This window comes from Oryx dammah, unplaced genomic scaffold, assembly GCF_014754425.2.
Source record: "Oryx dammah isolate SB20612 unplaced genomic scaffold, SCBI_Odam_1.1 HiC_scaffold_21, whole genome shotgun sequence".
Lineage (NCBI taxonomy): Eukaryota > Metazoa > Chordata > Mammalia > Artiodactyla > Bovidae > Oryx > Oryx dammah.
In genome coordinates, this window is record NW_024070205.1 from 44,275,135 (window position 1) to 44,287,133 (window position 11,999).

At 38.5% G+C, this 11,999-nt stretch overlaps 1 long non-coding RNA gene across 2 annotated transcripts; it reads left to right on the plus strand.

Annotated features, from left to right (window-relative positions):
* Positions 1-750: 750 nt before the first annotated feature.
* LOC120880284 lies at positions 751-11,138 on the plus strand. 2 transcript variants are annotated; one of them, XR_005724997.1, is made up of 3 exons: positions 751-864; positions 6,264-7,092; positions 10,867-11,138. It is a non-coding gene; the product is annotated as an uncharacterized LOC120880284 (long non-coding RNA). The 2 variants fall into 2 exon arrangements; XR_005724998.1 differs by having other exon boundaries at positions 10,870-11,138.
* The last annotated feature ends 861 nt before the right edge of the window (positions 11,139-11,999 follow it).

Here is an 11,999-nt window from a genome sequence, read left to right on the forward strand (position 1 = left end):
CTCACATGAAGTAGAACTCTGTGTACATGCAGATAACTCAGAGAGGGTACTTGAATCTTCTTGTCCCTCCCTTTTCCCCAGTGACAGCTTTAGCATCACTGTGTTTTTCTATTCTTTTTGTAGAAGAAAAGAGAATGGAGAAAACTCCCTAAAAGGAATGTGCTGTATCAAGGACCCTTAGTTTGTTACAATTGAATCAGGGTTTTCTCTCCCTTCTTCTTCTTCTTTTTTTTTTATTTTAAAGAAAAATGTGGCTCTGTGAAGATACAAAAGGAGAATATGCAGGCCTTTTGGATAAAGGATATAAGACCTGTGAATATTATATATGTTATTTCTTATTCACAAGTCAGAAATGTAATCAATGTATACATTATCTTCCTTGGAATTTTCAGTGTGCTTATATTTAAAATCATGATTATGTAAGGGAAATTAGCTTATCCTTGTAGCTTCTTGGAGAAGGCAATGGCAGCCCACTCCAGTACTCTTGCCTGGAGAATCCCATGGATGGAGGAGCCTGGTGGGCTGCAGTCCATGGGGTCTCGAAGAGTCAGACATGACTGAGCGACTTCACTTTGACTTTTCACTCTCATGCATTGGAGAAGGAAATGGCAACCCACTCCAGTATTGTAGCTTCTTACTTTTCTTTGATAAGTTCCTTTGAGGTCACTTGCTTAGATGCTCCAGAAATTAAGGCTATAAATAACAATCACTGCAGAAGAGAGGAATGCTGGGCTTCAAGCCTTGGAAATGTTGCCACCAAGTCACCAAGTCCTTCACCTCAGCCTCTCTGGTCAGTAACCAGCAGACATTGGCAGCATGCAGAAATCTCATCCCTTATCCCTTATCATGTTGTGACTATTAAAGGTGAGTTGATTATTTTAACTAATTCCCAGAAATTTCTATACTAAACATTATTCTTTCATGACTATGATACAAATTTAGTTAGAATGGGTCAAGGATTCAGGAAAATCTTTAATAGCAAGTGACTTAAAAATTATTTTTGACTACTTTCTCAGCCAGTGAGAAATCTGTTCCACAGTATCCCTCATAAGTAATCCATTAAAGGAATTGAGTCTTACATGCTGTAGTTAATAACTATGATGACTTCTCCAGTGGCTCACTGGTAAAGAATCCACCCATCAATGAAGGAGACACAAGTTCAGTCCCCTGGGTCAGGAAGATCCCTTGGAGAAGGGAATGGCAATCCAATCCAGTATTCTTTCCTGAAGAATCCAATGGACATAGGACCCTGGTGGGCTATAGTCTATGGGGTCACAAAAGAATTGGTCACAACTTAGAGACTAAACAACAACAAACAGATGACTGTCATTTATTGAGTTCCTGTAAATTAGACAATGGGTCCTCACCAAAATCCTGTGAGGCAAGTCATTTTAGTGCCTTAATTTTACAAATGAAGACCTTGAGGTTTAGAAGAATGCCAAATAATTTACCTCAGATCTCAGATTGCAAAAAGCCAACTCTGGCAGTTTCTACATTTCATGCTTATAACCTAATTCACACTGCCTCTATTAGGTAGTCTTTAAAGACTTAGAAGTTGAGAGTGACATAATAAGGCTTTTTTTTTTTTAAGGAAAATGATTTTAATAACTTAGATTTGGGAAAGCTTATAAAAAGCCAAGAAAGCCCTAATGTCAAAAAGGGAGCGGAAACAAAACTAATGTACCATATTAATGTCTAGATGAGAAATCAACTGGAAAATAAAATTTGCACAAAATCTTGAGGTTTTAACAATGAGAGTTTTATCTTGGGATTTTAACAAAAGGAGTTTAATAATGGGTAACTGAAACGTGTGTGTGTGTGTGTGTGTGTGTGTGAGTACTCAGTCACTCAGCTGTGTCCAACTCTTTGGGACCACATGGACTGCAGCCTGCCAGGCTCCTCTGTCCATGGGATTCCACAGGCTAGAATACTGTAGTGGGTTGTCATGCCCTCCTCCAGGGGATCTTCCCAACCCAGGGATCGAACCTCTGTCTCCTGCATTGCAGGCAAATTCGGTACTGTTGAGTCACTAGGGAAGCCCCATGTATGTGTGTATGTGTGTGTGTATTTTATATATGTGTGTATATATATATATAAATATATGTATTTCATATACATATATATGTATTTTATATGTGTGTATGCATTATATATATATGTATTTATATGTGTGTGTATTATATATATGTACACATATATATGTATTTTATGTGTGTGTGTATTATAATATATGTATCTTATGTGTGTGTATTATATATATGTATTATATATATGTACACATATATATGTATTTTATATGTGTGTGTGTATTATATATATATGTTTTATATATATATGCAGAGAGAGAGAATAGATTTTTGTAATTCACAAGCTTGTGTACTTCCCATTTACCTCATTTCCTTACCCGATATCATTCTTGCTCATCCCTGTAAATTCAATGTCTGGCATATATACCCAGGTGAGATAGATGGTAAAAAGATTTTAGCTGACAAATGATTCAAGAGTGGCATTTAGTTCGCTATTGTTCTTTGGTTGTTTGATTTTATTTTAACTGTCATTTTACTTTCTTCAAGCAACCCAATATGGAAGTCTTACTTTGAATGAATGCTACTCTCACTTACATTTCTAGATTACATTATTATATTTTTATGAGGGTATGATTGTTTTATAATGTTGTGTTAGTTTGGGCTGTACAATGAAGTGGATCAGCTATATGTATACATATATCACCTCCCTCTTGGACCTCCCTCCCACCCCACCCCCATTCCACCCATCTAGGTCATCATATAGCACCGAGCTGAGCTCCCTGTGCTACACAGGAGCTTTCCACTAGCTATCCATCTGACACATGGTGGTGTATATATGTCAATCCTAATTTTCTAATTTGTCCCACCCTCCCCTTACCCCTCATGCCAAAATTGCTAGATTGAAGATAGATGTTTTTTAAAAATTTAGATTTAAGCCCATCTTACTGATGGCAATGAATAAGTTAGGAACATATATAGAGAAAGGGAGACACTGGAACTTCCATCCACACCCTTGAGCAATCTTAGATCACTCTAAGAGCCCAGAGTCCTCCAAAGACTTTACTCTGTTCCTGTAAAGCAACTGTTATCCCTCAAATTCTAAATAGTTGAACAGATCAGACTCCAAGAGTTGTTGTACATGTTTCTAATATATATATATATATATATATGTCAAAGGAAAAGAAGCACTAGTATATAGCTCTGAGCAGAGAAACCATTTAGAAACAAATAATAAAATTCAAGGTATATGTCATTTTGGCAAGGGTATGTATTGTTATCTCAGTTTTAAGAAAGAAAAGATGGTAAGTTTAATTCTTCTCTGTGATGCAAGATTCATGCTCTATGAAGAGTGAGCCAGCATGGTTACCATCATTAACGAGGTATGGCAAGCATTTTTCATGGTGTTACATCTACTTTTTGGAAAGAAGGTTTGGATAAATGCAAACCCTCAAGAGAGAAGTCAGCCAAAGCTTCTAGAATCAAAATTAAGTGTGAGTCACTCAACTCACCTCTAAGTAACAGTCTCGATGTTGCAGGCTGCCATGATATTGGAGAAAAGAATGGAAAATTATTCCTTGGCTGGGACATAAAATATTAAAGGATGCCAAAATTCAATATGGTAACTGATGCTTTCTGAGACCCTTAGTGCCCTAGGAAATAAAAAACTGCCTCTCCAACTCTCTTTCCACTGTTAGGTCAAGTGTGTAAAAGACCTTCTAAAACTATGTTAGCTCAGCTAGGAAACATTTGACCTTGTCCTCATGAATTGCTTGTTCTGTTATCTTCATGTTTTACAGGAAATGTCTGCTCTTCTGAAATGAGTCCAAAAATAAAATGGTTGATTTGACCTACTCAACTAACTAGCAAACTTAGTAAGAAAGTAAAACAGGTGAAAAGAAAATTGAACGAGTTGTAAAAATCAAAATCAATACAGTATTGTTAAGTAAAATTAAAAAATAAATAAAATAAATTAAAAAAATACCTAAGCGAGAATTGCCCCTGCAAAGCTCTTGCCTAATTCACGTGAGTATGGAGGAAGTCATCACTTAAGTACAAAGAAGTCACATTCCCATGCAAGCACAAGGTCATTACCTTACTCACATGAGCACAAGGTCATCACACTCCCCACATGTGTACAATGTAACCACACTTGAAACCACACTTGCAACCACAGTGGATAGGTTCAAGGGCAGATAACTGTCCCACATTAAAGAATCAGTTTCTTTAGATTTTTTTGTATACTTGGAACAAAGTTAACACAATCTTTTTCAGGTGACCAAAACTGTAATATATACAATTTTTAAATTGACCACAGCCACATTTTCTTATTTGTGGAAAAGCTGATCTGTGGTGGAAGAAGAGAAAAAAAAAAAAAAGCTGACATTTGGGGAGGAAAAGAAGAATTGAAAGAGAAACATCAGTGAGCACATTTCCATCTTCAACTCAGTTGCCCCTAACAGTGTGATGCATCCCAGCCCTTTAATGGTTTTGGTTGTTCAAATTTTCCTTAAACTGTTAGATAAATACAGCACGCTTTTGATAAAGTCTCCTTTTAAATTAAGATACATGCAACTTGGTTCTTCTAGCCTCTAATAACAGTTTCAATTTCTAAATCAGTTAATAAGTATAAATTTCACTGAAGTTAACAAAGAAACTCCAGATGACTTTCAAATACAAAGTTTAGTTTTTCATTCTTATCTCTACTGTAGACTCCAACCAAGTTGATTAAGCAGGCACCTCCTCAAATACTGCTGCTCACTGTGGCAAAGAAAAACAAAAAAAGAGGGTCTCACTTTGTTCAGAATTTATGGGTCAGAAATAGCCACAGCCCTATCCAGCTCCAAAGAGGCCTGGAAGTACAGTTCCACCAAGTAACTAGAATATGAAGAACTAGAAATATTAGGGAAATATCTCTAATCATCACCACACCCACATTTCACTGTTAATAGAATTGAAGCTGATATTATATTTATGAAATATAGTATGTATTGAAGCCAGAAGAAATTGCTGTGCTAGTAATTTTGTTGTGGGCCTCAAATATTCAGTTCCTCAGCAATTAGGTCAACTTTGCTGAATAAAACTTATTTATTGGCAGAACTAGAATTCACTAATTTAAAAAATGAAATCATTTCAGCTGTGAGCTCTTTTCTATTTGAGTGAAAATAAAGATAAGGTTAAAAGTGAAAAGTTGCTTAATTGATTAATTGATTTTTAGTTTCGAGGCCAAAGAACCTAACATACAGATAACATAATTGATACTAAGGTTGAAAGTTGTATAAGATACACAGTAACCATTATCTGTTGCATTAATACAGGGGGGCAGGGAGTAGCTGCAGAAGACAAAAAGCAAAGCTCCCCTATCCCAGTCAATCTATATTAGACATACAGTGTAAAAAAAAAAAAAAAAAACACTTTGTATTCAAATGCCACTTGGAATTTCTTTGATACTTCAACAAAATACTATATAGCTGATTGAACTGAAACTGTTACTGGAGGCTGGAACAGTGTTGACAGGGATAAAACATTTGATAAAACTCCTGCCTGTAATAACTTAAGTCAAATGAGGTCCCAAATGAACTCTCACATATAAAAGAAGATACAGTAGAAAGGATATTTATACCATGTTTGTTAAGGGGTTGAATTTGACAAGGCACAAGAAGAAACAAACTGGCCCAGAAAAAGAAATAGAGAAAATTCAGGAATTGGTGTTTGTGTAGGATTAAAAAGACAGCATTTTATCATGCTAAGCAGTAAAGGATAAAATTGAGAGAACTTTTGAGCCAATTAAAATTCAGCCTTGAGTTAAGGATCAAATCAAGGGCATAGCCATGACCATAATACTCATTTGTTAGAACTACTAAATGAAATAAGATGTTTCAGAGCAGAGATCCACATAAATTCATGGTATCTAGTGGATATCTTCAATTGAACACAATAATTCAGAGAAAAAAGATTAGATATATGGTTCTCCCGCCAAAGTCTGAAAGAATGAGAAACACAAAAATAATTTAAAATAAAGGCATGAGGTAAAGAAAGCATTAAAATATAGCAAATATAAGAAATATGTCTGGGAAAGAACCATAGCTGTGGCTGTTGACACATTGAGATGACCAAGATCAAATACATAAGAATCCTTGTGAACTTTTTAAAGAGTTATGTTGGCAAAGAAACTGGGCGAAAAACCATTTAAATCCAATCAAAATTCAAAATGACACTTTAATTTTCATCACTCTACAGGGAGGAAGCTGGCTAAAAAAGCTGCTCAAATTTCAAGAAGGGCATATTCTGAAATAACGTTTTTAGATATCTGGATCATGTTGAAGGAAAAATTTCCCTGGGAAATGGACATGGGGAAGGTCCATGGAGAACTTCAGGCAAAAGAACTACATCAAGAATGTGGATTAATCAAGATGTTTTCAAAAAACAGAGTGCCATTGTAACATCCCCAAGTAAGAGTTCAGAACTGGACAGATCAGTGACTGAGGATTTTCACATTCTCCACATTTCCAGATCAAAGTTTTATTTCAGATCTCCTGTCTCTATTCCAGTACTGCATATTGGACATGGGGATGGGAGCATGATGTGGATTGAATGGTGGTCCCCCAAACACATGTCCACATTCTAATCGTCAGAGCTGTGAACATGACCTTATTTGGAAAAAAGAAATAGCATTTGAAGATGTAATTAAGGGTCACTGACAGCTTAGATAGAAAGGAACAGAGACAGGAAAAAATGAAAGAAAACTGTTGAACTTCTAAAATTCTACAGTCAGGAAATGGACTGTTAAAGCTACTCAGCTGCAAGCAGGTGCTACCCTTCAAGAAAAGGAAGTATGATCCCAGGGGCAGAGCAGTAGCAGGGGACACAGGGGCCAGTGCAGCCATCATGGGCCTAGAGGGTGGAGCCTGGAACCGTAAAGGATTACTCTCAGATTTTGAAACCTAATGAAATTTGCCCTGCTGGATTTAGAACTTGCTTGGGACCACACTGAAATTTGGAATTTTTTTCAATCATAGCATCTTAAACCCCACAGTCAGAAGCAACACTCAGTAGCATTGTTTAAGTGGTAAGTGTGCTAATATCATTATTTCATGGATGAGGCATTTAACGACTGTACTAGGCCAAAAAGTGGGTCCCCAAAGGACCTACATCCTAATTCCTGGGACCCTTGAATGTTGCCTTATATGGTGGCAAAAAAGAGCTAAGAATTTTGAGATGGGGAGATTATCATGGATTACCCAGGAGGGCCCAGAATGCAGCTATGCATATCCTTGTAGGAGAGAGTGCATGTGTGCGTGCTAAGTCACTTCAGTCATGTCTAACTTTTTACAACACTGTGGATTGTAGCCCTCCATGCTCCTCTCTCCATGGGATTTCCCAGGCAGGAATACTGGAGTGGGTTGCCATGCTTTCCTCCAGGGGATCTTCCTGACCCAGGGGTTGAACCCGCAGCTCCTGACTTACAAGAGGAGTCTTTACCCCTGACCCACTGCGGAAGCCCTTCCAAGAGAGGCTGAGAGATTTTACACATGATCACACAGTGAAGAAAGAGGTGTGAAGGCAGAAGAGGGAGATCCGAAGACACTAGTCATAAGTAACTGAGTGAACAAGAGAGGCAGAGAGATTTTACACGATCACACAGTGAAGAAAGAGGTGTGAAGGCAGAAGAGGGAGATCTGAAGACACTAGTCATGAGTAACTGAGTGACACAGTCAGACACCAGAAAACTTCCAGCAACTACCCGAATCTGGAAGAGATAAGAAAGGATTCTCCTTAGTACTTCTGAAGGGACCATGGGCCAGCATCTTTATTCCAGCAAAGCAATACTGATTTCAGACTTCTGGCCTCAAGAACTGTGAGATAATACATTTATGTCGTTTTAAGCTACTAAATTTGTAGTAATTTGTCTCAACAGCCCCGGGAAATAAATACAAATCCCAAGCAGATTGACTTGACTAAGGACTCACAACTCGTGAACAGCCGACAGAAAACTAAAATGCCTGTGTCTTTACAGTCTCTTTGCACTACAGCATTTAGACTGAAGGGACTTTTATTAGAAATTCAAGGGCTAGAGGTGGAAATACAGGTGAGAGGGAATAAGAGATGAGCATATTCTTCCAGCCTTTCCCAGCTCTCTGGCATAAACATTTCAGGGCTCCAACTTCACAGAAGGAGAGCAGGGTTTGTAGGACACTGAACTGGCATCCACTCCTCTAGCCAAGAACATGAGTCAGCCCATGGCGGTGAGCATCCTTGGCTAAGTCTGCATGATAAGCCAGCTGTTTGGTCTTCTCTTTCTTGCTGCTCCATGTTTGCAGGTGGATCAGCATATTTTTCGATTGAAGAAAGATTCTGAAGTTTGGCAGGCAAAATCTATAGAGATGAATGGCCCTTTTAGGCTGGGACCTAATTAATTGATTCAAATGATGAATGTGGGCTGAGAGCTGCGGGCTGCTGCTCTAAGGCTGGCTGAGCACACCCACATTAAGGTAATCTTCACCACGTCATTGACTCCTCAGCCAGTGGAAAGCATGTTGCCCTTTCTCCATCCAAGTCACAAGGCTAGTAGGATACATTCCGTTAAAAAGTTCAGAGTCTAAGAAGAGCCACTGATTGGAATTCCGAGCTTCACATCCCCAGGGGAGTCTGAGGAAATGGAAAATCATCAATCTGACTCAGGAGTCATCTGGTGCATAACAGTAAGTGAACCATTAGCATCCCTGAGCTCCCAAATTGCCAGGTGTCCTTATATACGCGACTCAGTTACATCAAGTGACTCTCTAAAGAAGAGAAGCACTGCAGCAGGAATCATGAGAACTCACCTTAGTCCCAGCACTCCAAAAATTGTTTTGGCGATTCACATGACACCTTTAAATCTCAACTTTTTTACCTATAAAATGAAGATCCTTAACGTTCTTCCTTGGGAGCCCTTGTGCTCTGTTGGTAAGAAGATAAAGTGGCTCAGCTTCATTAAAAAACAGTATGAATGCACCTCAAAAAATTAAAAACAGAACTAATATGTGATCCAGCAATCCTACTTCTGGGCTCAGTTCAGTTCAGTTCAGTTCAGTCGCTCAGTCGTGTCCGACTCTTTGTGACCCCATGAATCGCAGCACACCAGGCCTCCCTGTCCATCACCATCTCCTGGAGTTCACTCAGACTCACGTCCATCGAGTCCGTGATGCCATCCAGCCATCTCATCCTCTGTCGACCCCTTCTCCTCCTGCCCCCAATCCCTCCCATCATCAGAATCTTTTCCAATGAGTCAGCTCTTCACATCAGGTGGCCAAAGTACTGGAGCTTCAGCTTCAGCATCATTCCTTCCAAAGAAATCCCAGGGTTGATCTCCTTCAGAATGGACTGGTTGGATCTCCTTGCAGTCCAAGGGACTCTCAAGAGTCTTCTCCAACACCACAGTTCAAAAGCATCAATTCTTCCGTGCTCAGCCTTCTTCACAGTCCAACTCTCACATCCATACATGACCATAGGAAAAACCATAGCCTTGACTAGATGGACCTTAGTCGGCAAAGTAATGTCTCTGCTTTTGAATATGCTATCTAGGTTGGTCATAACTTTTCTTCCAAGGAGTAAGCGTCTTTTAATTTTATGGCTGCAGTCACCATCTGCAGTGATTTTGGAGCCCCCCAAAATAAAGTCTGACACTGTTTCTACTGTTTCCCTATCTATTTCCCATGAAGTGATGGGACCGGATGCCATGATCTTCGTTTTCTGAATGTTGAGCTTTAAGCCAACTTTTTCGCTCTCCTCTTTCACTTTTATCAAGAGGCTTTTCAGCTCCTCTTCACTTTCTGCCATAAGGGTGGTGTCATCTGCATGTCTGAGGTTATACTTCTGGGTATATACCCAAAATAAAATAAAAGAAGATAACGAAAATATATTTGAAGTCACATTCATGTTTATTGAAGCCTTATTCACAATAGCCAAGATATGGAAGCAACCTAACAGTCTGACAAAAGAATAATGTATACACACACACACACACAAACACACACACACATATGTGTATACATATATGGGGGGTGAAGGGGAAAGAGGTTGAGGTTGGTAAAGAATACAGAATTTGCTATATGATGAAGAAGATCTGAAGATCTAAAGCAAAACATGGTGACTGTATTAATAACACTGTATTATATGATTGAAATATGTGAAGGGACTAGAAGTAAATATTCTCACCAGAGAGAGAGAGAACAAAGATACATATGTAACATGATGAATGCATTAATAAACTATATGAAGTGAATCCTTTTACAATGTATACATATGTCAAATCACCATGATGTATACTTTAAATATCTTACAATTTTGTCAATTATGCCTCAATAAAGCTGAACTTCTTTTTAAAGACATATGAATAAAAAATTCTTCCTGGCTTTACATTCGGTTGTGGTGCTAGGGGTAAAGAACCCACCTGCCAATGCAGGAGACATAAGAGAGGTCGGTTTGATTCCTGGGTCAGGAAGATCCTCTGCAGAAGGAAGTGGCAACCCACTCCAGTATTCTTGCCTGGAAAATCCCATGGACAGAGGAGCCTGGTGTGCTACAGTCTATGGAATCACCAAGAGTCCAACACAAGTGAAGCAACTTAGCACTACATTCAGGTAATTAACATAATCAGGACCAAGACATCTGGACTGATGCATACACTCATGTCCCTTACAAGTGATATTAATACATCCTTCAGGTCCAATGGGCATTAGGTAGACAGGGACTGGGGATTCTCAAATGTGACTGGAATATATTGACAGTGTTCTCTGCTTTGCAGATATTTTTAACTTGCATTCTGATTCTTACAAATGCGAATTTATCTCTTACTTCCCAGCAGAGCTTGGCTGCAGAGTGAATCATCAATCTATTGATTTTAGAAGTATCTTTCTGCTCTGTAAGAAAAAAGAGACACCAGTATTAAGTGAAAACTTGAAGGTCAATACAGATATAAAGAATTACCATCAAGAAGATGTTGCTTTCCTAAAAAGATGAAATTCTAAATTCTATACTCCCCTCCCCAAATAGTATAAGAAAATTCTAAGGAAAAATGCAACTTGGTATACTAAAAACAAATAAAGAAGAAAGCATACAAACCAATGAAGCTAATATGCAAATAAAAACTTGTGTTCAAATTCTATAATTTCTCATTACTAAGTTAATAAATGAACCTTACTTTGTGGAAAGGGGGCATTATAGCTATTAAGGGGGAATGAAGGTCATTCTTGATTTGTACCCCAGTTCTTCCATGTCCTAAGTGTGACAATCGACAGATTAATTTCCTCAGGCTCAATGTATTTATCTATAGTATGGGGATAATAGTGATTCTCTCAAGGGTTACCAGGCTTCAGAGGAGATCGTCAATATAATAGACTTTCTCTAGAGTCAGGAATATCTAAATTAGTATCAGTAGCTGATTTTGCCAAAGATTGAGGACAGGATGGGTAATGAATATAAATGAAAAGCCATTTGAATGACTATTTTGGATAGTTTGCCTAAAAAGGAAAGAGGAAAGTAGAGATAAAGGAGACAGAGGAATATGTATGGTAAATGGTGTGGGGGATACTTTTTCTTTTTGCCTGCTTGTTTGCGGGCTACTGTGTTTTTTATTCTGATGGTAATCAATGGAATAAGATCCCAGGGGTCAGAAGGAATGGAATCCAGTATGTTTAGTAGGAGAAAAGTTTCCTCTTCCACAGACTTGGATGGACAGGAAGGAAGCGGAAGGAGATGGAGAGAAGTTAGACTTGCTGGAAGAAGAAGGGGAAACAGCCCTTGTCTGAGGCCACAGTGCACTGAAGGAGGAGAAGATAGGGCTTCTCTGTGGGAAGTGGCGGCTAGATTATGCTTAATAAGAATTATAAAAGTGAAAAATTTGTTAGGAGAACAACTCGTCATGACAACAAAAAGTGAGTTTGTCATTTATCCCAAAAGAGTTCACCTGGGATGCACAAAAGACTTGCCATGTAA